General features: G+C 45.7%; 1 long non-coding RNA gene across 1 annotated transcript; it reads right to left on the bottom strand.

Annotated features, from left to right (window-relative positions):
• Window positions 1-233: 233 nt before the first annotated feature.
• Window positions 234-23,142, bottom strand: LOC129054926 (uncharacterized). Its single transcript, XR_008519547.2, has 3 exons — window positions 23,026-23,142; window positions 7,383-7,496; window positions 234-3,819 (listed from the first exon to the last, which is right to left on the bottom strand). It is a non-coding gene; the product is annotated as an uncharacterized LOC129054926 (long non-coding RNA).
• Between the last annotated feature and the right edge of the window lie 1,368 nt (window positions 23,143-24,510).

Below are 24,510 nucleotides of genomic sequence, written 5' to 3' on the forward strand. Positions count from 1 at the left end.
TTATAGTAGCCACATCACAAAAAAGTAAAAAGGAAACAAATGAAAACACATCTTATTTAACCCAACATATCCAAAATATTATCATTTCAACATGTAATCAATATAAAAAATATTAATGAGGCCGGGCACCGTGGCTCACGCCTCTAATTCCAGCACTTTGGGAGGCCAAGGCAGGTGAATCACCTGAGGTCAGGAGTTCAAGACCAGCCTGACCAACATGGTGAAATCCCGTCTCTACTAAAAATACAAAAATTAGCCAGGCATGGTGGCGCATGCCTGTAATCCTAGCCAGCTACTCTGGAGGCTGAGGCAGAAGAATCACTTGAACCCAGAAGGCGGAGGTTGCAGTTAGCTGAGATCACAACACTGCACTCCAGCCTGGGCAAAAAGAGCGAAACTCCGTCTCAAAAAAAAAAAAAAATTAATGAGATATTTTACTTATTTTGTTCGCACCAACTTTGAAATCCAGCGTGTATTTTACATTTATAGCACATCTAAATTCTGACTATCCACATTTCACGTGATCAGTAGTCACATGTGGTTAGTGGCTCTTGTACTGGGCAGCACAGCTTTGGACTCTGGGCCTGGCCTCTTAGCCTCTGAATCCTACATAATTTTCAGAAAGGCAGATTGAAAAGCTGCAATCCTTTCAAACTAAGGTGTGAGATGGGGCCTTTTCTTATATATATGTAGTTCTATGACCACTTACTGGTCAGAGAAATAATAATTTAAATAACATATAATAATTTTTTTTTTTTGAGCTGGAGTCTCCTCTGTCACCCAGGCTGGAGTGCAGTGGTGTGATCTCAGCTCACTGCAACCTCCACCTCATGGGTTCAAGCAATTCTCCTGCCCCAGCCTCCTCAGTAGCTGGGATTACAGGCGCCCACCACCATGCCCAACTAATTTTTGTATTTTTAGTACAGATGGAGTTTCACCATGTTAGCCAGGCTGGTCTCAAACTCCTGACCTCAGGTGATCTGCCCACCTAGGCCTCTCAAACGGCTGGGATTACCGACATGAACCACCGTGCCCAGCCCATATAATAATAATTTAATTAACTGTAATTGAATGTTTATCGAGTGCTTACTAAACACTTTTTTTTTTTGAGATGGAGTTTCACTCTTGTTGCCCAGGCTGGATTGCAATGGCATGATATTGGCTCATGCAACCTCTGCCCCCCGGGTTCAAGCGACTCTCCTGCCCCAGCCTCCTGAGAAGCTGGGATTACAGGTGCCTGCCACCATGCCCGGCTAATTTTTGTATTTTTAGTTTTATTTGTTTGTTTTGTTTTGTTTTTCTTGTTTATTTTTTCTTTTTTTCTTTTTATTTCTTTTTCTTTTTTTAATTTTTGTATTTTTAGTAGAGACTGGTTTTCACCATGTTGGCCAGGCTGGTCTCAAACTCCTGACCTCAGGTGATCCACCTGCCTAGGCCTCCCTAAAGGCTGGGATTACAGGCATGAACCACCGCGCCCAGCCCATATAATAATAATTTAATTAACTGTAATTGAATATTTATCGAGTGCTTACTAAACACTTTGTTTTTTTTTCTTTTGTTTTGATTTTTTTTTGAGATGGAGTTTCGCTCTTGTTGCCCAGGCTGGATTGCAATGGTGTGAGCTCGGCTCACTTCAACCTCCACCTCCTGGGTTCAAGCAGTTCTCCTGCCTCAGCCACCCAAGTAGCTGGGATTACAGGTGCCCACCACCATACCCGGTTAATTTTTTTGTATTTTTAGTAGAGATGGGATTTCACCATGTTGGCCAGGCTGGTCTCGAACTCCTGTCCTCAAGTGATCCGCCCACCTCAGCCTCCCAAAGTGCTGGGATTACAAGTGTGAGCCACTATGCCCGGCCCACACTTTTCTTTCTTTATTTTTAATTTTTTTTTAAGTATTCATTGATCATTCTTGGGTGTTTCTCGGAGAGGCGGATATGGCAGGGTCATAGGATAATAGTGGAGAGAAGGTCAGCAGATAAACACATGAATAAAGGTCTCTGGTTTTCCTAGGCAGAGGTCCCTGCGGCCTTGAGTGTTTGTGTCCCTGGGTACTTGAGATTAGGGAGTGGTGATGACTCTTAATGGAGCACGCTGCCTTCAAGCATGTGTTTAACAAAGCACATCTTGCACCGCCCTTAATCCATTCAACCCTGAGTTGACACAGCACATGTTTCAGAGAGCACGGGGCTGGGGGCAAGGCCATAGATCAACAGCATCCCAAGGCAGAAGAACCTCTCCTCCCAGACGGGGCGGCCAGGCAGAGGCGCTCATCACTTCCCAGATGGGGCAGCCGGGCAGAGGCGCTCCTCACTTCCCAGATGGGGGCGGCCGGGCAGAGGCGCTCCTCACCTCCCAGACGGGGCGGCCGGGCAGAGACGCTCCTCACCTCCCAGACGGGGCGGCCGGGCAGAGGCGCTCCTCACTTTCTCCCAGACGGGGTGGCGGCCGGGCAGAGGCGCTCCTCACCTCCCAGACGGGGCGGCCGGGCAGAGGCGCTCCTCACTTCCCAGAAGGGGCGGCCGGGCAGAGGCGCTCCTCACTTCCCAGACGGGGCGGCCGGGTAGAGGTGCTCCTCACTTCCTCCCAGACGGGGCGGCCGGGCAGAGGTGCTCCTCACTTCCTCCCAGACGGGGTGGCGGCCGGGCAGAGGCGCTCCTCACTTCCCAGACGGGGCGGCCGGGCAGAGGCGCTCCTCACCTCCCAGACGGGGCGGCCGGGCAGAGGCGCTCCTCACTTCCTCCCAGACGGGGTGGCGGCCGGGCAGAGGCGCTCCTCACTTCCCAGACGGGGGGCGGCCGGGCAGAGGTGATCCTCACATCCCAGACTATGGGTGGCCGGGCAGAGGCGCTCCTCACATCCCAGACGATGGGCGGCCAGGCAGAGACGCTCCTCACTTCCTATACGGGATGGCGGTCAGGCAGAGGCGCTCCTCACTTCCCAGGTGGGGCGGCCGGGCAGAGGGGCTCCTCACGTCCCAGACGATGGGCGGCCAGGCAGAGACGCTCGGAGACGCTCCTCACTTCCTTTGAAGATTCTCCCCTCCTGGGTGAGCAGGGCAGCCCCCACGGGAAAGTGACTGTAGGGGCAGTAGGCTGACTTCTTGGCCTCCTGGGAGCAAACCAGCAGCTGCTGGACACACTCAGGCATCAGGGTGCAGGCGGGACGCTTCTGGGCCATGTTGGTACCCCGGGCAGGCAGTATAGCAGCGGAAACAGGAGCTCCCAACACTTTTCATATATTAATTCATTTAATTATTCTCAACAACTCTGTGAGGGGGACACCATTATCCCCATTTCACATTTGAGGAAACAGGCACACAGAAATTCAAGGACTTGCCTAAGGTCATACACTAATAATTGGCAGAGCCACAATTAGGACCTAGGCATTTTTTTTCTCTCCTGAGAATCTTGCAGCAGATTCCCTGTTGTTCTAACTCTCCAGTTTTGTTTTGTTTTGTTTTGTTTTTGAGACAGTCTCGCTCTGCTGCCCAGGCTGGAGTGCAGTAGCGCGATCTCAGCTCAGTGCAAGCTCCGCCTCCCAGGTTCAAGCCATTCTCCTTCCTCAGCCTCCTGAGTAGCTGGGGACTACAGGCACCCGCCATCAGGCCCAGCTAATTTTTTGTATTTTTAGTAGAGACAGGGTTTCACCATGTTAGCCAGGATGGTCTCGATCTCCTGACATCGTGATCCGCCCGCCTCGGCCTCCCAGAGTGCTGGGATTACAGGCGTGAGCCACCGCGCCGGGCCCTAACTCTCCAGTTTTATTTTATTATAGTTCGTCTGTTTCTCCGCTTCTCAAAATGTTGTTTTCATTATGTCTGTTAAAGCAAATTTCATTCATAACCATTTAAGACTCTCCATGAACTGTCCTTATCATTTTCCCAGACTTGTTTTTTCTTATCCTTTAACATATATTCTCCAGTCTTAACAAGCTAACCAGTTTAATGCTTGGCCCTTACAGCTTGCTCATTCTTCTCTTCTCTACCATTGCTCATGCATTATTGCTGGAATGACCTCCTCATCTTTTTCGGCAAACTGGGGCCCCTCCCTTCCTTCAACACTCACCTTTTCCAGAAAGTCCTCATTGACTAACTCCACCCAACTCTCTTTTCCCATCAGTTCACAAGTACTGGCTTTTGCTGATTTATTTGTACTTGTTCTGTCTGTTACTCTGTAATTGTGTTGTTATTTTTGTTTTATTCTGGTTTTTTTTTGAGATGGAGTTTTGCTTTTGCTGCCCAGGCTGGAGTGCAATGGCACAATCTCGGCTCACCACAACCTCCGCCTCCTGGGTTCAAGCGATTCTCCTGCCTCAGCCTCCTGAGTAGCTGCAATTACAGGCATGCGCCACCACATCCGGCTAATTTTTTGTATTTTTAGTAGAGATGGGGGTTTCTCCATGTTGGTCAGGCTGATCTCGAACTCCCGACCTCAGGTGATCTGCCCGCCTCGGCCTCCCAAAGTGCTAGGATTACAGGCGTGAGCCACCGCGCCCAGCCTATAATTGCGTTTAAATTTATTTTATATGTGTATCTTTGCAACATGTACTACTAGTAAGAGCTTGTTTCCTAATTCCTTTATTACTCTCAGTACCGGACCCTGCACAAAGTACATCTCAATTACTATTGAGCTGACTAACCAATTAACCAAGAGACAATATTTTACCCAGTCTGTAGCCTTTCCTGTATGTACAAGATGTGTGCCCCATAGAGAAACTACGCGAACCTAAGACTGGAGGCAACTTTCTTTTATAAAATCACAGAAAAGATTAAAAACAAAACACTAGGCTAGGCACCATGCCTCACGCCTATAATCCCAGCCACTATGGGAGGCCAAGGTGAGCGGATCACCTGAGGTTGGGAGTTCAAGACCAGCCTGACCAACATGGAGAAACCCCCATCTCTACTAAAAATACAAAATTAGCCGGACATGGTGTTGCATGCCTGAAATCCCAGCTACTCGGGAGGCTGAGGCAGGAGAATCGCTTGAACCCAGGAGGCAGAGGTTGCAGTGAGCCAAGATCACGCCATTGCATTCCAGCCTGGGCAACAAGAGTGAAAGTCCATCTCAAACAAAAACAAAAACAAAAACAAAACACTAGGGCCACAGACTTCATGGCAGCAGTAATTTTTGATCCTGCTGAGGAGAAAGAAGAGAACCTTACTTGGCCCCATCCTTGGTCCCATGATCCAAGAGATTCTAATGCAGCAAGTCAAGAATAAACCCACACTTAGAACTTGGGCTAGAGGAATGGAAGGTAACACACGGTTCCCTTAAATATGACTAGATGACCACCTAACATATGCTCCATACAGGCTTCTCTGAAATAACAGAAATTAGAACACAAGGGCCCTTGGAAATTCATTTCCCTCCATGGTGCTTCAGAAGGAATGGGAAAGTCAGTAATGTCCCAAGATCTTTAGCCCTACTTTTAACAGGCTTCTAGGCTTCTCTGTTTACCACACCTTTGAAAATCTGCAAATGAAAAAACCTATGGAAGTCCATATATATCAATAAAAAGTTAACAAAGATTTGGGAGATTGAGGCAGGAGGATGACTTGAGGCCAGGAGTTCAAGACCACTCTGTGCATCATAGTGAGACTCCCATCTCTACCAAAAAAAAAAAAAAAAATTGGCCGGGTGCGGTGGCTCACGCCTGTAATCCCAGCACTTTGGGAGGCCGAGGCAGGCGGAGCACGAGGTCAGGAGATCGAGACCATCCTGGCCAACACAGTGAAACCCCATCTCTACTACAAATACAAAAAAAAAAAAAATTAACCGGGCGTGGTGGCGGGTGCCTGTAGTCCCAGCTATTCGGGAGGCTGAGGCAGGAGAATGGTGTGAACCCGGGAGGCGGAGCTTGCAGTGAGCCGAGATCGCGCCACTGCACTCCAGCCTGCACGACAGAGCAAGACTCCGTCTCAAAAAAAAAAAAAAAAAAATGTTTCTAATTAGCTGGGTGTGGTGGCCTATGCCTGTAGTCCTAGCTACTTGGAAGGCTAAAGTGGGAGGATTCCTTGAACCCAGGAGTTTGAGGCTGCAGTAAGCTATGACTGCATCACTGCAGTCCAGCCTGGGCAACAGAGTGAAATCCTGTCTCTGTTTGTTTTGGTTTGGTTTGTTTTTTTTTTGAGACGAAGTTTTGCTCTTGTTGCCCAGGCTGGAGTGCAGTGGCACAATCTCAGCTCACTGCAACCTCCGCCTCCCAGGGCTTCAAGCGATTTTCCTGCCTCAGCCTCCCAAGTAGCTGGGATTACAGGTGCCTGCCACCACGCCCAGCTAATTTTTTGTATTTTTAGTAGAGGGGGGTTTCACCATGTTGGCCAGGCTGGTCTCGAGCTCCTAACCTCAGGTGATCCACCCACCTCGGCCTCCCAAAGTGCAGGTATTACAGGCGTGAGCCACTGCACCCGGCCGAAATCCTGTCTCTTAAAAAAAAAAAAAAAAAAAAAAAAGTTTAAGGAAGAAAACAAAGGAAAAAAAACAGTCATTCTAGCCAGAGCCACTATTGTTTTCAGTTTTCAAGTACTAGCCTGATGACTATGAGGACACAAAAAGAAATAGTTTCAATATCATCACTGACTTTATGACCTAAAACAAGTCCTATCAATTCTCTGCCTCAGTTTCCCCATCTGTAAAGCAGATATGAGCATAATGCTTGCTTATCTCAAAGAAAAGTATGATTTCTCCAGTGGTTTGAGAATTTCTTAAAAAGCCTATTATTGGGCCGGGCATGGTGGTTCACGCTTGTAATCCCAGCACTTTGGGAGGCCGAGGCAGGCAGATCACTTGAGGTCAGGAGTTCGAGACTAGCCTGGCGAACATGGTGAAACCCCGTTTCTACTAGAAATGCAAAAAAATTAGCCGGGCATGGTGGCGGGCGCCTGTAATCACAGCAACTTGGGAGGCTGAGGCAGGAGAATTGCTTGAACCCAGGAGGTGGAGTTTGCAGTGAGTCAAGATCACGCCATTGCACTCCAGCCTGGGTGACGAAACGAGACCCCGTCTCAAAAAAAACAAAAAAAAGCCTATTATTTTCTTAATGTGAGAATGGTCTTTGTAGCAGGACTAGTAAAAAGTTGAAGTAAAATTATAGAGAGCAAATGTAAGTCATCAAAAGAAGTATTTCAGAGCAAAGATAATGTAAAGGAATTGGATTAGGGAGGCAAAATATTCAGGCAGGAAGGAGAGAAACCCCAGCTGTGGAACATAGAAAGAGAAAGATGTGGAGTGTTTGAGAGAACCATTACAAAACCACCAAGTTAGATCAAAACAAAGCATTACAGTTACTATTTAGCCTCTCTGACTTACAAATTATTGCCTTCAATGTCAATTTCAAGCATACAAATTATAACTCGAATTCCACTAATATGTGTCTTACCTGCAGAATATGATGAAGGGGTTCCAAAGGCCAGGAACACAAAAACTCGGAGAGCAATCCATGGAAAGTGATGCCATGAGGTCCCAGCCTTGACTCTTCTGTAACTTAAAATGGCTGTTGAAATGACAGTTGGAAATGTGAGTAGATGGAATGCTGCCTACCCATCCTGTGTTCTTCATGAAAGGAAAGTAGATTAATTTCACATGCTTTAAAATGTTTGCTATACTGATGGATAACTTAATTTGTCATAATAATATGTGAGCTATAGATTGGATAGATTGATGGATAGATACATAGTTTTATTTATTTGGGGATAGCAATATGACATTATGCACATAAAAATGTGGCCAAAGGAAGGTCCTATCTGGTCAGAAAGAGTTTTATTTCTCTTGGTATCTTTCCATCAGGAAGTTGAAAAAGTCATACATTTCCACCTTTCTCACTTCCTTTCTAGCCCTCCTCTTTTTTTTTTTTTTTTTCAGTACTTCTGCTTCCCTTTTCACAACTACTTCTGCCGGTCTGTTTACCAATCCCAAGGGAGTGACAACTACAAGAGCAAATCTAACCCCTTTGTTGATGATCTTCAAACTGAGATGACCTGTTTGGCTGTGTCCTGTTGTAAAGGGTTAGCCACTAGGGCTTTGCAGAATATAAGTTAGGGAGCCAACTTATATGATAGGGTGAAGCCAATACCTTCTGCTGCAAAGAGTGCATATGTCTATGTCTGATGCGTGGGCCTCTGGAATGCTACTATAACATTTCTCCTGAAATCCCAACTCTTTTTTTTTTCTTTTTTTGAGACAGAGTCTCTCTCTGTCGCAGTGGTGCGATCTTGGCTCACTGCAACCTCCACCTCCTGGGTTCCAGCAATTCTCCTGCCACAGCCTCCTGAGATGCTGGGACTACAGGCGCATGCCACCACGCCCAGCTTTTTTTTATTATTAGTAGAGATGGGGTTTCACCATGTTGTCCAGGCTGATCTCAAACTCCTGACCTCAGGTGATCCACCCGCCTCGGCCTCCCGAAGTGCTGGGATTACAAGCGTGAGCCACCGCGCCCGGCGAAATCCCAAGTTTTTAAAGGTTACAGTGCTCTGGAGCTGGCATGCTGGAATTGAGTTTGCAATGATGTTTGCCTTGACGTCAAATCCAAAAAATCAGTGTGAGCTCAGGTTAAACCAGACCAGTGTGGTAGCCAAGAGGATTAGAAGTCGCAGCTTGGCAAGTCAGGGGGCCTCAGTTTCTCCACCCTTGGCTCTATTTCTGTTTGCTTCTTAAATCCTTGACAAGAAAAATTGACATCAGAATAGTCCTCACCCAATGTGTTATCCAAGGCCTAGCAAAGAGAATAAGCTTAACCCAGGTTAAGGGTGGGGTGAAGAGAAGAGACCCAAGACATTAAGGCCTGCTAATCTGGCAGAATCACATCTCATGGGGTGTGATTTTATGAGAGCAATTTGCCTTGGAGTCTTAGCCACATAAATAACTAAGGATAAGAATCTTCTGCTGCCAGTCTCCCTACAGTTTGCATAGGAGTCAAGATTAATAAATACTTAAAAAGTGTAAGGGGAGCTAAAAATTGGCTTGTGACCTGCTTATTCATAGGACTGAACCAAAAGTCATAGTGTCCCCAGTAAACAAATAATGCTAGAGCTAAAGAGAAACCATAAGGTAAGCATCTAAGATCCTTTCATTTTCAGATATACATGCTTTAGAAAAATTGTCTTGGCATGGAGACTAGCCTTTGGGATCTAGTGCCTTTAAAAAAAAATCTGATGGTAACATCTCTATTTTGGTAAATTGATTCAAGAAAAAGGCAAAAAGACAAAAAGCAATTCAAACTGCTCATACTCTTTAGCCCTGGGAAGCCTGCACCGGCAGGTTTCTGGATATGGTCTATTTTAGTTCAAAGTGCAATCACACTGTATAAAATATAAAGTCACTAAGAATGAGGCATAGCACAAATACAGTAGGGACCTGACATCAGGAATTAGGGCAGGTCACAAAAGAAAAAGACAAAACTCAGAGCTTCACTCTTGTTGCCCAGGCTAGAGTGCAATGGTGCAATCTCGGCTCACTGCAACCTCTGCCTCCTGGGTTCAAGCGATTCTCCTGCCTCAGCCTCCCAAGTAGCTGAGATTACAGGCATGCGTCACCACACCTGGCTAATTTTGTATTTTTAGTAGAGACGAGGTTTCTCCATGTTGGTCAGACTGGTCTCGAACTCCCATCCTCAGGTGATCCGCGCCCCCTCGGCCTCCCAAAGTGCTGAGATTACAGGCGTGAGCCACTGTGCCCGGCCAAGACAAAACTCTTTAGGCAAAAAGGCACAATTTAAACCATTCGAGAGAGATTTATATTCCTGTTGCCCCAAACCTACATTAGCTGTTAAGTGGAGGCCATGGTTTTAGCAACTCTACATCAGGAAACCCTGAACTCTTGTTGTGCCCTATCCCGATGTGTCTCAGTGCCAAGAGATGACAAACGATGTCATCTTTGTTTAGCTCTATGTACTTTTGCTAAAGTGATTCATTACTGTCTTATCTCAATGTAAGAGGATATCAGTAGATGCAGGAGAGGGTGACAGAATCAAAGGAGTGGAGGAAGTGGAAAAAGAGAAAAAGGCGTCACTATTTTACAGAAAAAGTGCCATTATTGGTGTCTGACAAGGTAAATCGTTTTCTTTAGTTTATAAGCCCTACCTCCTTTTATTTTTTTTCCAGAAATTGGAAACTGGAACTTGAAATGTACAAGTTGCAGTTCTTAGAGCTAATACCAGGGTCCCATTCTGTCACCCAGGCTGGAGTGTGGTGATGTGATCTTAGCTCACTGCAACATCTGCCTCCCAGGCTCAATGATCCTTTACCTCAGCCTCCCAGGTAGCTGGGACTACAGGCATGCACCACTAGCTCCGTCTAGTTTGTGTGGAGTTTTTTGGTAGAGATGGGATTTCACCATATTGCCCAGGCTGGTCTCAAACTCCTGGGCTCAAGCGATCCTCCCGCCTCCCCAAAGTACTGGGATTATAGATGTAAGCCACTGTGTCTGCCCTAAAATGGTAAAATTTTTAAGGCTCTTGTTTTCCCTAATTTTTCCTCCCCTTCATGGTAAAGAAGTCCAGTATGCTATGTTACTAACGCTAGGATTCATAACTTACATTTTAAGGATAGCCAAAGTAAGTTGAAAATTACTTCCTATTGTTTTGTTCTTTATAATTGTTTTAGGGGGCTTCAAATACAAGGGGTCAAAAACTGACATAGGACAAAGATAGATGCAGTCATTTTCCCAGAGTTAACTGCAAAGCAATGACTGAAAGCCATGATGAGAAGAATTTCTGACTCCCAGGCCTCTCTTCTTTCTGAATATCCTAGCAGTCCTAGATAACTGTCAGAGGACAAGTGTTGAAATGTGTTGACAAGTGTTGACAAGGAGGACCACACATACCCTAGATTTTCCAGGACAGTCCTGATGGCAAATATTCTCCACTGTCATCAGAAGCCATGTAAATAAATGTCCTAGAAATTCCAATATTCTAGCATTTTGGGTTAAAGAAAATGAAAGAAGAACTGCATGCCTGGGAGTCAAGGCAAAAAGGGCACATGATAGTTAGTGTCAAGGCCAGGTAACAGGAAGGAGACAGAAAGATCTGATTGCTAGAATAACCAGGCAGCTCAAATGAGGGTAATAGAATCTTGTGCAGCAGAGCATCAGCTGATGCTAAAAAAAATGCTCTTTCCATGAGTGTTTAAAGCAGACTCAGAGAAAAGTTGCTGTTTTCAACCCACCTCTGGAGTACTAGTACTCCAGCCTTCATTAGCCAGGCTTCCACCCTGGAGATCTGACATAGTATGACAAGTCCTATAAAGCCAAACAATGAGGTCATCCTTTGTAGGTTACTTCATTGTGGGTGATAACTTCATCAGGAAAAAATATGTTCATTCAGCATTTTTCAAGTCCTCAAACTGCTTTACAAAATCAAGTCTGTTCATTCCTCTCTAGGAAGAGCAAATCTAGCAAGAGAAACAAGTTCTCTAGGTTTATAAATCTATATGGTTAATCCTAGGCTCTTAGCCCCTACTCAAACAAATCCTAACCCTAGAGATCTAAATGAAATATTCTCTTTATTTAGTACAATTAATCCATTACCACTCTGAATAATTGGAAATATATTTAAATGCTTTTCATAGTGTGAGAGACAGAATGGAAATCCATGGAGCAGAAGAAAGGCTCAGTTCTTCTCCTTTTACCATGATCATGATAACTTTATAATTCCACGTAGTAAACCCTAAGGGCACATTCTCATCAGCCAGGTTGGAGCCCCTTGTTCTACAGAGTAATGAAGGAGTTAGACCAAGTACCTTTCCCCAGTAATAGGGTGGCCAGATAAAAAAACAGGACACCTAGTTAAATTAGAATTTCAGATAAAATGAATAGTTTTTTAGTGTAAATAGTCTCAAATATTTCATGGGACATGCTTAGACACATGCTTAGACTAAAAATATGCAATAGTTTGCCGGGCGCGGTGGCTCACGCCTGTAATCCCAGCACTCTGGGAGGCCGAGGTGGGTGGATCACGAGGTCAAGGAGATGGAGGCCATCCTGGCTAACACGGTGAAACCCTGTCTCTACTAAAAATACTAAAAATTAGCCAAGCATGGTGGCCGGCGCCTGTAGTCCCAGCTACTCGGGAGGCTGAGGCAGGAGAATGGCATGAACCCGGGAGACGGAGCTTGCAGTGGGCCCAGGTCGCGTCACTGCACTCCAGCCTGGGCAACAGAGCGAGACTCCGTCTCAAAAAAAAAAAAAAAAAGCAATAGTTACAAGTTAGGCTACTAAATACTAACAACTATTCATTGGTTATCTGAAATTCAATTATTATTACTTTTTTTTGAGACAGAGTTTCACTCTTGTTGCCCAGGCCGGAGTGCAATGGCGTGATCTCAGCTCACCGCAACCTCCGCCTCCGCCTCGCGGGTTCAAGCGATTCTTCTGCCTCAGCCTCCCGAGTAGCTGGGATTACAGGCATGCGCCATCACGCACGGCTAATTTTGTATTTTTAATAGAGACAGGGTTTCTCCATGTTGGTCAAGCTGGTCTCGAACTCCCGACCTCCAGTGATCCACCCGCCTCGGCCTCCTAAAGTGCTGGGGGTTTTTTTGGGGGTTTTTTTGTTGTTGTTGTATTTTTTAGTGGAGACGGTTTCACCATGTTAGCCAGGATGGTCTCGATCTCCTGACCTCGTGATCCGCCCGCCTCGGCTTCCCAAAGTGCTGGGATTACAAGTTTTCTTTTTTTCTTTCTTTCTTTTTTTTTTTTTGAGATAAGGCCTCACTCTGTGGTCCAGACTGGAGTGCAGTGGCATGATTACAGCTCACTGAAGCCTTGACCTCCTGGACTCAGGTGATTCTTCCACCTCAGCCTCCCAAATAGCTGGTACTACAAGGATGCACCACAACATTTGGCTAATTTTTTTTTTTTTTTTTTTTGAGACAGAGTCTCACTCAGCTACCCAGGCTGGAGTGCAATGGCGCAATCTCGGCTCATTGCAACCACCCTCTCCCAGATTCAAGTGATTCTCCCATCTCAGCCTCCCGAGTAGCTGGGATTACAGGCACCCATCATCATGCCCAATTAATTTTTGTATTTTAGTAGAGACAGGGTTTCACTATGTTGGCCAGCCTGGTCTTGAACTCCTGACCTCAGGTGATCCACCTGCCTCAGCCTCCCAAAATGCTAGGATTACAGCTGTGAGCCACCACGCCCGGCCTTTCGGCTAATTTTTGTATCTTCTTTTTTTTAGAGATGGGACTTTGCCATGTTGGCCAGACTCGTCTCAAACTCTGGGCTCAAATGATCTGCCTACCTCGGCCTCTCAAAGTGCTGGAATTACAAGTGTAAGCCACTGAGCCTGGCCCGAAATTCAAATGCAATTGGGCATGCTGTATTTTTATTTGCTAAATATAGTAACCCTACCAGTACTATGCTTTCAGATTTTTTTTTTTTTTTTTTTTTTTTTGAGATGGAGTTTTGCTCTTGTTTCCCAGGCTGGATTGCAATGGCATGATCTCGTCTCACTGCAACCTCCACCTCCTGGGTTCAAGTGACTCTTCTGCCTCAGCCTCCTGAGTAACTGAGAGTACAGGCGCCCGTCACCACGCCCAGCTATTTTTTTTTTTTTTTGTATTTTTAGTAGAGACGGGGTTTCACCATGTTGGCCAGGCTGGTCGCGAACTCCTGACCTCAGGTGATCCACCCACCTCAGCCTCCCAAAGTGCTGAGATTATAGGTGTGAGCCACCTTCGCCTAGCCTGCTGCTTTCAGGGTTTTTTTTTTTTTTTTTTTTTGAGACGGAGTCTTGCTCTGTCACCCAGGCTGGAGTACAGTGGCACGATCTTGGCTCACTGCAAGCTCCGCCTCCCAGGTTCAGGCCATTCTCCTGCCTCAGCCTCCTGAGTAGCTGGGATTACAGGCACGTGCCACCTGGCTAGTTTTTTTTTTTTTTTTTTTTTTTGAGATGGAGTCTCACTCTGTCGCCCAGGCTGGAGCGCAGTGGCGCAATCTCAGCTCACTGCAAGCTCTGCCTCCTGGGTTCACGCCATTCTCCCGCCTCAGCCTCCCGAGTAGTTGAGACTACAGGTACCGGCCACCACTTGCGGCTAATTTTGTGGGTTTTTTTTTTTTTTTTTTTTTTGTATTTTTAGTAGAGATGGGGTTTCACTATGTTGGCCAGGATGGTCTCGATCTCCTGACCTCGTGATGTGCCCAGCTCGGCCTCCCAAAGTGCTGGGATTACAGGCGTGAGCCACCGCACCAGGCCCATACCTGACTAGTTTTTGTATTTTTAGTAGAGATGGGGTTTCACCATGTTGTCTAGGCTGGTCTCGAACTCCTAACCTCAGGTGATCCACCCGCCTTGGCCTTCCAAAGTGCTGGGATTACAGACATGAGCCGTCACACCCGGGGTAAATAGGGATTTTAAAATAGCCGTGTGTGCTGGCAAATATCTTTTTCTGGAGAGTTGAATGACATTCTGTCATGTTTAATTTTTTAGGCTATGAGACCGCTAAAAGGGTTATCTAACTCTCTTCTCCTTTTATTCCCTAGGGTATTCACTTTAGTGGAAAACAGCATAGGTTAATATCAACTGGCTCCATAAAAATCAACTTGTCCCTTTAAATATATCAAATACTTTAAATAGTTTTTCCAATATTAAATATCCACGTTCAGAATATGGTGGTGATTATGCCATATTTAATAAGAGAAATTACTTTGAGAGTGATGTTGGCAAGATTATGTCAAGTAGCAGCCAAGGGCTGATATACCACACTGTCAAACCAGTGATTTTTTTTCTTTCTTTCTTTTGCCACTGTTACTATATTAATATACTTTTAGTATTTCCACTCACCTGAAAATGATGCAGGCAGATATTACAAACCTGATTCTGCCACTCCTGCAAATATCAAAGCTTAAACATTTTAATGGGGAGGGAAAAAAAAACACTGTGAAGAATAAATATTCATAGGATTTTAATCCAGAAGTATCCCAACAGGCACAGTGGCTCATGCCTGTAATCCCAGCACTCTGGGAGGCAGAGGCGGGCAGATCACCTGAGGTCAGGAGTTTGAGACCAGCCTGGCCAACATGGTGAAACCCCCGCCTCTACTAAAAATATAAAAATTAGCTGGGGGTTGGCTGGACATGGTGGCTCATGCCTGTAATCCCAGCATTTTGGGAGGCCGAGGCGGGCGCATCACGAGGTCAGGAGATGGAGACCATCCTGGCTAATTGAGTACCTAGTGTGTGCCACTCAGTGGCTTGTAAGTGGCAGAGCCAGTGACAGAAGCCAGGTTACCTTGACTCAGAACAGGCACTCTTTCCTAATACTTGGTCTTCCCATGATCTCTTTCTGGAACCCCCAGGGCTGATGTAATATAACCCAAAGAATAAACTGGAACAAGACAAAGAGAAATAAAGCTTGAGTTTCCATTTAGCTCTTCCCTGACAGGTGGTACATAACTTAGCCCATTCAAGAGCAGATGAGTTTCCATCACCTGTTTTGTTTAAATATTAAGAACTATTAAAAGACATTATTTTCCCTTGATGGTTATCAGAATCTTCTGGCTTTCCAACAGTGCCACCCAAATCCTTCATCTGTCTAGAACCCCTTGGTGTTTCAGTTTCTTCATCTGTAAAATTAGGTAATGGATTAGATCATCTTCAAAGTTCTTTCTAGCTCTTAAATTATTTTATTCTACTAATTTTCTGTGGAAAAAAATTATTATGCTCAGATCCATCAGCTTTGGCTAATGAGGGCTGCACTCCACAGTTTGAAAAGTTTAGGAAATTCCCGGCCTGGTGTGGTGGTTCATGCTTGTAATCCCAGTACTTCCAGAGGCCAAGGCAGGCAGATTACTTTTGCCCCCAAGTTCGAGACCAGCCTGGGCAACGTGGCAAGACCCTGCTTCTAATAAAAAGGTAAAAATGGCATATCATCCATGGCCTTTTTACTTTTCCAACACAGCCTGGGAAATTATTAATAACAATAAAATCTCTACAGAGTACTCTTTCCTAATTACTTTGAATATTTTCCTTTCTCACAATGTCACTGAGAGACAAGAATGTATTATTCATCCACCAAAAATGAGAAACCGGACATACAGATAGGTTGTGCACCTTTTTTTTTTTTGAAATGGAGTCTTGCTCTGTCACCTAGGCTGCAGTACAATGGCGCGGATGTCCACTCACTGCAACCTCTGCCTCCTGGGTTCAAGCGATTCTCCTGCCTCAGTCTCCTGAGTAGCTGGGACTACAGGCACATGCCACCACACCGGCTAATTTTTTGTATTTTTAGTAGAGACAGGGTTTCACATGTTGGCCAGGCTGGTCTCAAACTCCTGACCTCGTGATCCGCCCACCTCAGCCTCCCAAAGTGCTGGGATTACAGGCGTAAGCCACCACACCCCGCCTAGGTCGTGCACTTCTAAAACTCACAGTAAGTGGGAGTAGATCTAAAATGAGAAAGTGGATCTCTCTGCTGACTGGGTCTCTTGTCCAGGCTTTTTATCCACAATAAGCTTTCTGGTTAATGTAGAGAATGTGGAATGCTCATTAACTGCTCTTGGAAAATGAACCTGTCTCTTCCTCCCTTCCTACTTCAAAAAAACACACACACAAAAACACAGAAAAACAGTAATACCCTCACTTTACTAAATGAGCAAGAGGAAAAAAATGAATCTGGCCAGGTGCGGTGGTTCATGCCTGTAATCCCAGTACTTTGGAGGCTGAGGCAAGCAGATCACTTGAGGTCAGGGGTTCAAGACAAGCCTGGCCAACATGGTGAAACCCTGTCTCTACTAAAAATGCAAAAATTAGCTGGGCGTGGTGGCACACACCTGTAATCCCAGCTATTCGGGAAGCTGAGGCAGGAGAATCACTTGAACTTGGGAGGCGGAGGCTGCAGTGAGCCGAGATTGCACCACTGCACTCCAGCCTGGGCAACAGAGCGAGACCCTGTTTCAAAAAAAAAATCCACAGTAGGCGCCATCTGGAATGGCTCAGGTGATAGCCAGTCACCTGGAGCAGAAAAAAAACTGTGGTCACTAGTAATTTCAGTATTTCAGTGATTTTTCCCACCACCAGCTGTCATCACAATTTCCAGAAGAGCTGCCAAGAAAAGGCAGGAATTCACATTTCACACAACCCTACACACACACACACACACACACACACACACACACACACAATATGGATCTTGGAATGGAACGTTTCCTGACTGCTCTTTGCCCTCATATCTTCCTTCCTTCAAGCATTCCAGATAAACAGGTAAGGTACTTGACTCACCTGCAGCTGAATAACTCAGTATTTTTGAAGGCGCCTCCCTTCTGCCAGCAATCCTTTCTCAGTTATTCTTTCCTTCCCTAATCTGGATTGTTTCCTTGAAACCAAAAACCCCAGTAATAGGTGCCTTATCCCTACTTCCCCTTCTTCCTTTCTCCTCTTGCCATCCCTCATTCCAAACAATACACTCAGGTCTGTAGCGATCCAGGCTCTTATCACACTTAGGAGGCAACTGGCCATTGAAGTGCTTATCTTTATTTTTACAACATGTGACATGTTCTATTCCAATCCAGCACAGTGTCTGCTCCACTGTTGGGACTCAACAAATGTTTGTTGAATAGAACTTGCCTAAATTGGCCTCAGGCACCTCCTAAATTTCACAGTATGCTGAGTTCCAGGAAAAACGAAACCGACTAAGCCAACTGCTCCCTTCCTGTCTGGGAGGACCCACCCACAGAGCAGAAAGGGGAAGCTGCACCTCTGCAGAGAGAGTTTGACTGATGTCCCTCCTCCACCTGTGATCCCACCCCATTCTTTCTCCTCTGTCACAGGCTGGGTCTGGTGGTGGGCACCTGTAATCCCAGCTATTCGAGAGGCTGAGGCAGGAGAATCACTTGAACCCAGGAGGCGGAGGTTGCAGTGAGCCGAGATTGCACCAGTGCACTACAGCCTGGGTGACAGAGTGAGACTCCCCGTCTCAAAACAAACAAACAAACAAAAATCAACCATTAAAAAAAAGGAAAGAAAAATATTGAGGAACTAGAATATGCCTAATGAGAGATCATATTCGAAAAAGATCTCATAACTTTACCAGGTAAGAAAGAATTTGATGGAGTTTGGAGACATTATTGATGGGGAAGTGAAGACTAATGTCCTCAAACAGGTATAATAAGGCTGACAATATAAAACTGTCAATGTTCAACTGTTTTGATCTATAAAAATAGCAATTTCATTTGGTTCAACCTAATAGAAGAGGATGTAGACTTATTTTTTAACGCTGCAGAGGGCAAACCAGAATCATCGGGTGAAAGAGGGAAGCAAATGTTACATCTATATAGGAAGGAATTTGTCACAATCGGATGCTCAGGAACGGAATTAAGTACTTTACAAAGATCTAGGTTCTTTGTCTGAGAGAGCCCAGGCAGAGCTGGGTGACAGTGTGTTGGGGATATTTAAAATATTCTGCATTCAGTGGGAGACTCCCCATGATCCAGCCTGCATTTGCACCCTGGCCAACTGGACCCCACAGTACAGGGACAACATACCAGACCACTTAGGGCACCCTGGCCATCCCAAGTTCCCAAGTTGTTTTACACTGCTGTGTCTTCACGCATGTTAATCCCTTTGCCTAGAATATTTATTTATTTATTTATTTATTTATATATATATATATTTTTTTTTTTTGAGACGGAATCTCTCTCTGTCACTAGGCTGGAGTGCAGTGGCACGATCTCCGCTCCCTGCAACCTCTGCCTCCCAGGTTCAAGAGATTCTCCTGCCTTAGCCTCATGAGTAGCTGGGACTACAGGTGCATGCCACCACGCCCCACTAATTTTTGTATTTTTAGTAGAGACAAGGTTTTACCATGTTGGTCAGGATGGTCTCGATCTCTTGACCCTGTGATCCACCCACCTTGGCCTCCCAAAGTGCTGGGATTACAGGAGTGAGCCACCGCACCTGGCCAAATTTTTATTTTTATTTTATTTATTTATTTATTTATTTTTGAGACAGAGTCTCGCCCTGTTGCCCAGGCTGGAGTGCAATGGCGCAATCTCTGCTCACTGCAATCTCTGCCTCCCGGGTTCAAGCAATTCTCCTGCCTCAGCCTCCCAAGTAGCTGGGATTACAGGCACGTACCACCATGCCCTGCTAATTTTTCTATTTTTAGTAGAGATGGGGTTTCACATGTTGGCCAGGGTGGTCTCGATCTCTTGACCTCGTGATCCACCCACCTCGGCCTCCCAAAGTGCTGGGATTACAGGCGCGAGCCACCATGCCCAGCCCCTTGGCTAGAATTTTATGTCTCCCTGCAAATTCCTGCTCATTTCAAGTGTGACTCAACTCCAGTGTGGCCCCACCCGAATTCTCAAAACGGTCCTTCATGCTCTCCTCTGCACCACCTTGTACCTTGTGCTTACTTCTGTAGTGGCTGTTACGGTTCTTTTGTTATTTTTGGTGTATTTTTCTCTTTCCTACCAAATATAAGCTGCTTGTGGACCAGAAACATTTCTCTTTCATTCTTATATTCCCCAGTGATTTCAGCAATATCTGCTGCATGGCAAATACTCAATAAAAAATTCATTACATGAATGAGGTTCAATATTTTGATTTTATATATATGTAACATCAAAAAGTTATAAATATGAATTTTGAATCAAATATTAGTTAATAAAAAATTAATGTCTTTACTGTGTGTGATGCACAGTGATATTTTCTATTCTATATTATTCATTTTTTTAAATGTAAGTCATGACCTAGATTCCAAAATTAACTTGGGTTCCCAGCCTTATTCTGAAAAACACTGAACTGTATGGTCCACAGCAGGGATTTGAATGGAAGGTATGATCATGGAACCGTTTGAGAACCCAATGGAAGCTATGGGCCTTCTTGCCAGAAAGATGCATTCGTGTACTAAAATTGACATTCAATTTCAGGGACTCCTTGGACCCACCAAACTCCTTCTGAGAATCACAGGTTATGAGAAAGTTCCTTCTAACTCTATGATCCTATTTTTCTGAAAAGTATTCAAAAGTAGTTGGGCCTGCCTGGACAACCTAGTGAGACCCTGCCTCTACAAAAAATAAAAGATTAGCTGGGCATGGTGGCATGTGCCTGGGGTTCCAGCTACTTGGGAGGATGAGGCAGGAGAATTGCTTGAGCTCGAGGTCAAGGCTGCAGTGAGACAGTGTGCTATGATTGTGCCACTGCACTTCAGCCTGGGAAACAGAGCAAGACCCTGTCTCAAAAAAAACAAAAAAAAATTAGGTAGCTGGGAGCTGGGCATGGTGATGAGTACCTGTAGTTCTAGCTACTCAGGAGGCTGAGGTAGGAAGATCTTTTGAACCCCAGGAATATAAGACCAGCCTGGGCAATATAGCAAGACTCTGTCTCTAAAACAAAACAAAACAAAAAGTATTAAGAAGTAGTCTTGGGGCTGGGTGCGGCGGTTCACACCTGTAATCCCAGCACTTTGGGAGGCCAAGGTGGGTGGATCACTTGAGGTCAGGAGTTTGAGAGCAGCCTGACCAACATGCTGAAACCCCGCCTCTATTAAAAATATACAGTTACCTCTATTAAAAATACAAAAATTAGCTGGGTGTGGTAATGCGTCTGTAATCCCAGCTACTCGGGAGGCTGAGGCAGGAGAATTGCATGAACCCAGGAGGCAGAGGTTGCAGTGAGCCGAGATCACGCCACTGCACTCCAGCCTGGGCAATAGAGCGAAAGTCCATCTCAAAAAAACCCCAAAAAAGACCTAGTCTTGGAACCTCAAACCTCTATTAATCATCTATAGGGAGAGCACAAATTTGGAGGGGAGCTACATAAAGAACAAAGAATGGAAAGAAAATTTTGAGGTGAGACAGGTAGGATAGATAAGTACATGTGAAAAATCAAAGAGTGAAGAACAAAAGAAATCCCGACTAAGGGTTAGGTAGAGGGGAGAGGTGTGGCAATGCTGACCCAGGTTTTCAGGCCTGCAGTATCTGATTTTCTTTCGAGACTATTAGGCTTGGGATTGCAGCCCTGTAACTTTCTTCTTCCCTCCCTATGGCTCCCTCTCTCTTCCTCCCCTTTAGGCAGCCCTTATGGAAACTCTGAAACTCTTTCTCTTTTCTTCCAGATGGGGAGCTCTGGCAGAAAGAATGTTCTGGCCTGTGTGCAATGACTCTGTTTTCTCTGCCAACGGATAAAGCTAAAATCTGCTTTCTTGGAAACCAGCTAATGTCTTTAGGAAGCATGACCCTAGTTAAGGAGAGACTGGGACCTTTTTTTTTTTTTTTTTTGAGATGGAGTCTTGCTCTGTCGCCCAGGCTGGAGTGCAGTGGCGCGATCTCGGCTCACTGCAACCTCCGCCTCCCATGTTCAAGCAATTCTCCTGCCTCAGCCTCCCATGTAGCTGGGACTACAAGTGCCGGCCACCAAACACGGCTAATTTTTGAACTTTTAGTAGAGACTGGGTTTCACCATGTTGGTCAGGCTGGTCTCGAACTCCCGACCTCAGGTGATCTGCCCGCCTCAGACTCCCAAAGTGCTGGGATCATAGGCGTGAGCCACCGTGCCCGGCTGAGACTGGGACCTTTTTTTTGAGACAGAGTCTCTGTTATACAGAGTGCAGTGGCACGATCTCGGTTTACTGCAACCTCCAACTCCCAAATTCAAGTGATTCTCATGCTTCAGCTTCTTGAGTAGCTGGAATTACAGGCGTTTGCCACCATGCCTGGCTAATTTTTGTATTTTTAGTAAAGACAGGGTTTCACCATGTTGGCCAGGCCGGTCTCGAACTCCTGGCCTCAAGCAATCCACCTGCCTTGGTCTCCCAAAGCCCTGGGATTACAGGTGCGAGCCACCACACCCAGCCCAGATGGGGACCTCTGAATAAAGGGAGGGTAAGAAAATATATATAATTTTCAGCATCTACTGGTACAGTGACTCATAAAGATATGAGGATCTTGAACAGCAACAAATGATTTAAAAATGGAATATTCTGTCTCTGAGATCTAACCTTAGGATCACATACTACATTGGTCTTCTTTGAATCTAAGAATAACATCTAAAGTGTTTTTGGCAACCTGTCCAGGAGGCAACAAATATATATCTCACGTTTTCTACAGGACAAACTGTGAAAGAGATACATGTGAAGCCCAGAAGCATCACAGAATTGGCTTCCTATCCAACCCTCAGGAATTTGACAATTACAAGAACTTTGGTAAAGTCCAGAAAGCCCAGGACATTACTGTAGTCCATAAGTAACTAAGCTGAGGGAAAGAATGGAATTTGGGGTGGGGTTAGGAAACCTGAGTTATGTCCCTAGATAGGCCCCTGATTCACTGTGTGATAATCACCAGTCACTTCCTGGCTCAGTGTTTCAGTCCCTTCCCCTGCCCAAGTAAAATAAAATAATGATTTTATTCTTTTTTTTGAGAAAGTTAAGCATGATTGTTTCTGTAGAGAAATCTGGAAAGTAGCCAATCTCTTAGTGTAGCTCTATGGGATGATTTTGGTCATTTTATAAGCAATGTAACCTGTAAACCTCCTGGTTGTTGTTGGGACCCTCAGAAGGGAATGAGATAAATAGGTAGTCTGCTTTCCTCCTAAGTCTTCTGTCTAGGATGATACTGTTGTGTTGCTAACAGAGGGCCCTGGAGAGAGATTTAGGAGATAACTGGGTAACACCCAACCAGGTCAGGGAATGAGTCAGGGCTCAAGGACTCGATACCAACCTCTCCCACTCCTGCCAGGAAACCTCTGGGTGAGACAGATGAGAGAGAAGCCGAGGGGCGGGCCTCACAGCTGCCTGCCCTGGGCCCTCTGGCTTGTGGTTTCACCCTGGTTTGCCCTGCAGCAGCTGTAACGTGTCTGTTGACACGCAAGCCCTGGACACGGCTGTCCCTCCCCCTTTCCCAAACTTCTGCTCAGTTTCAGAAACAGATGGCACATTCCACCCCAGAAGTGACTGTTGGAGAGATGAGAGGAAAAGGGCAGAGCAGAGCTAGGTGGAGATGTGACACTTCAGAAAGCACAGGGCAAAACACCATACATGAGACTTTTCATCCAGGAGGCGAGTAGGAAGTAGAAACTAAACTCACCTCCAGAGAAATCAGGATGGGAAAAGGGCAGAACAACATGGCTGGGCTGTTGCAGATGATAGAACACAGCTGAAGGATAAGGCTGGGGCGTGCCCTGCAGCACTAGCCTGGAAACCTGCAAGCCTGAAGAGCAAAATGACAAAAGGTCACGTCTCTTGTTTGGAGGTATCAGTGCCTGCAAATCCATCTTTCTCTCCTCAGCATCTCGATTCCCAGTTTATAATAGGCCAGCGCAAAAACGGTTGTAGGCACCTACAATCTACCGAGTTACATGTTTCCATATATGATTTCACTTACGTTCACAACCCCTTTATGAGGTAAGTTCTCTGCATTTCAGTGTACCCATCTGTGAAATTATCTCCATTCCACAGATGGGTTTGCACTGAAATGCTGATGACTTAAGTAATTGGCTAATAAAGTTTGGCAATAGTGGAGCAAGATCTACATCAGTTGCCAGAGCCCCCACGAATTTCATTATGCCAAGCTTTCTTTGATTTGAAGTAATCAAAATGAAGAAAGCAAAATGATGTCCAAATAGTAGAGACTTCTTAAAAGCTTTTCAAGGGGCCGGGCGCAGTGGCTCACGCCTATAATCCCAGAACTTTGGGAGGTTGAGGCGGGCGGATCACCTGAGGTCAGGAGTTCGAGACCAGCCTCAACATGGGGAAACCCCGTCTCTACTAAAAATACAAAATTAGCCGGGCGTAGTGGTGCATGCCTGTAATCTCAGCTACTCGGGAGGCTGAGGCAGGAGAATTGCTTGAACCTGGGAGGCGGAGGTTGCAGTGAGCCAAGATCGAGCCATTGCACACTAGCCTAGGCAACAAGAACGAAACTCCGTCTCAAAAAAAAAAAAAAAAGCCTTTTTTGAGACGGAGTCTCACTCTGTCGCCCAGGCTGGAGTGCAGTGGCGCAATCTCGGCTCACTGCAAGCTCCGCCTTCCGGGTTCACGCCATTCTCTCGCCTCAGCCTCCCAAGTAGCTGGGACTACAGGCGCCCGCCACCACGCCCGGCTAATTTTTTGTTTTTGTATTTTTAGTAGAGACAGGGATTCACCATGTTAGCCAGGATGGTCTCGATCTCCTGACCTCATGATCCGCCCGCCTTGGCCTCCCAGAGTGCTGGGATTACAGGCGTGAGCCACCGCACCCGGCTGAGCAATTTTTTTTAATTAATTTTTTTTATTTCAATAGCTTTTGGGGTACAAGTGGTTTTGGTTACATGGATGATTTGTTTGGTGGTAAAGTCTGCGATTTTAATACACCAGTCACTCAAGTAGTGTACACTGTACCCAATATGTAGTTTTTTATCTCTCGCCCACCTCCCACCGGTAGTAAGGAATTAACGGAGATCCCTGAATCTCTCAACATAGGTATTTAAACATCCAGGAATTGTTGGGTTTACACAGGCCTCCCTGCAGTCTGAGTTCTGGTGCAGCCTTGGTACCCTCTAGTGGAAGTTTCCTGCATTCGCACAGCTTCCCT

The sequence above is a fragment of the Pongo abelii genome, chromosome 19 (genome assembly GCF_028885655.2).
Source record: "Pongo abelii isolate AG06213 chromosome 19, NHGRI_mPonAbe1-v2.0_pri, whole genome shotgun sequence".
NCBI classification, from domain to species: Eukaryota; Metazoa; Chordata; class Mammalia; order Primates; family Hominidae; genus Pongo; species Pongo abelii.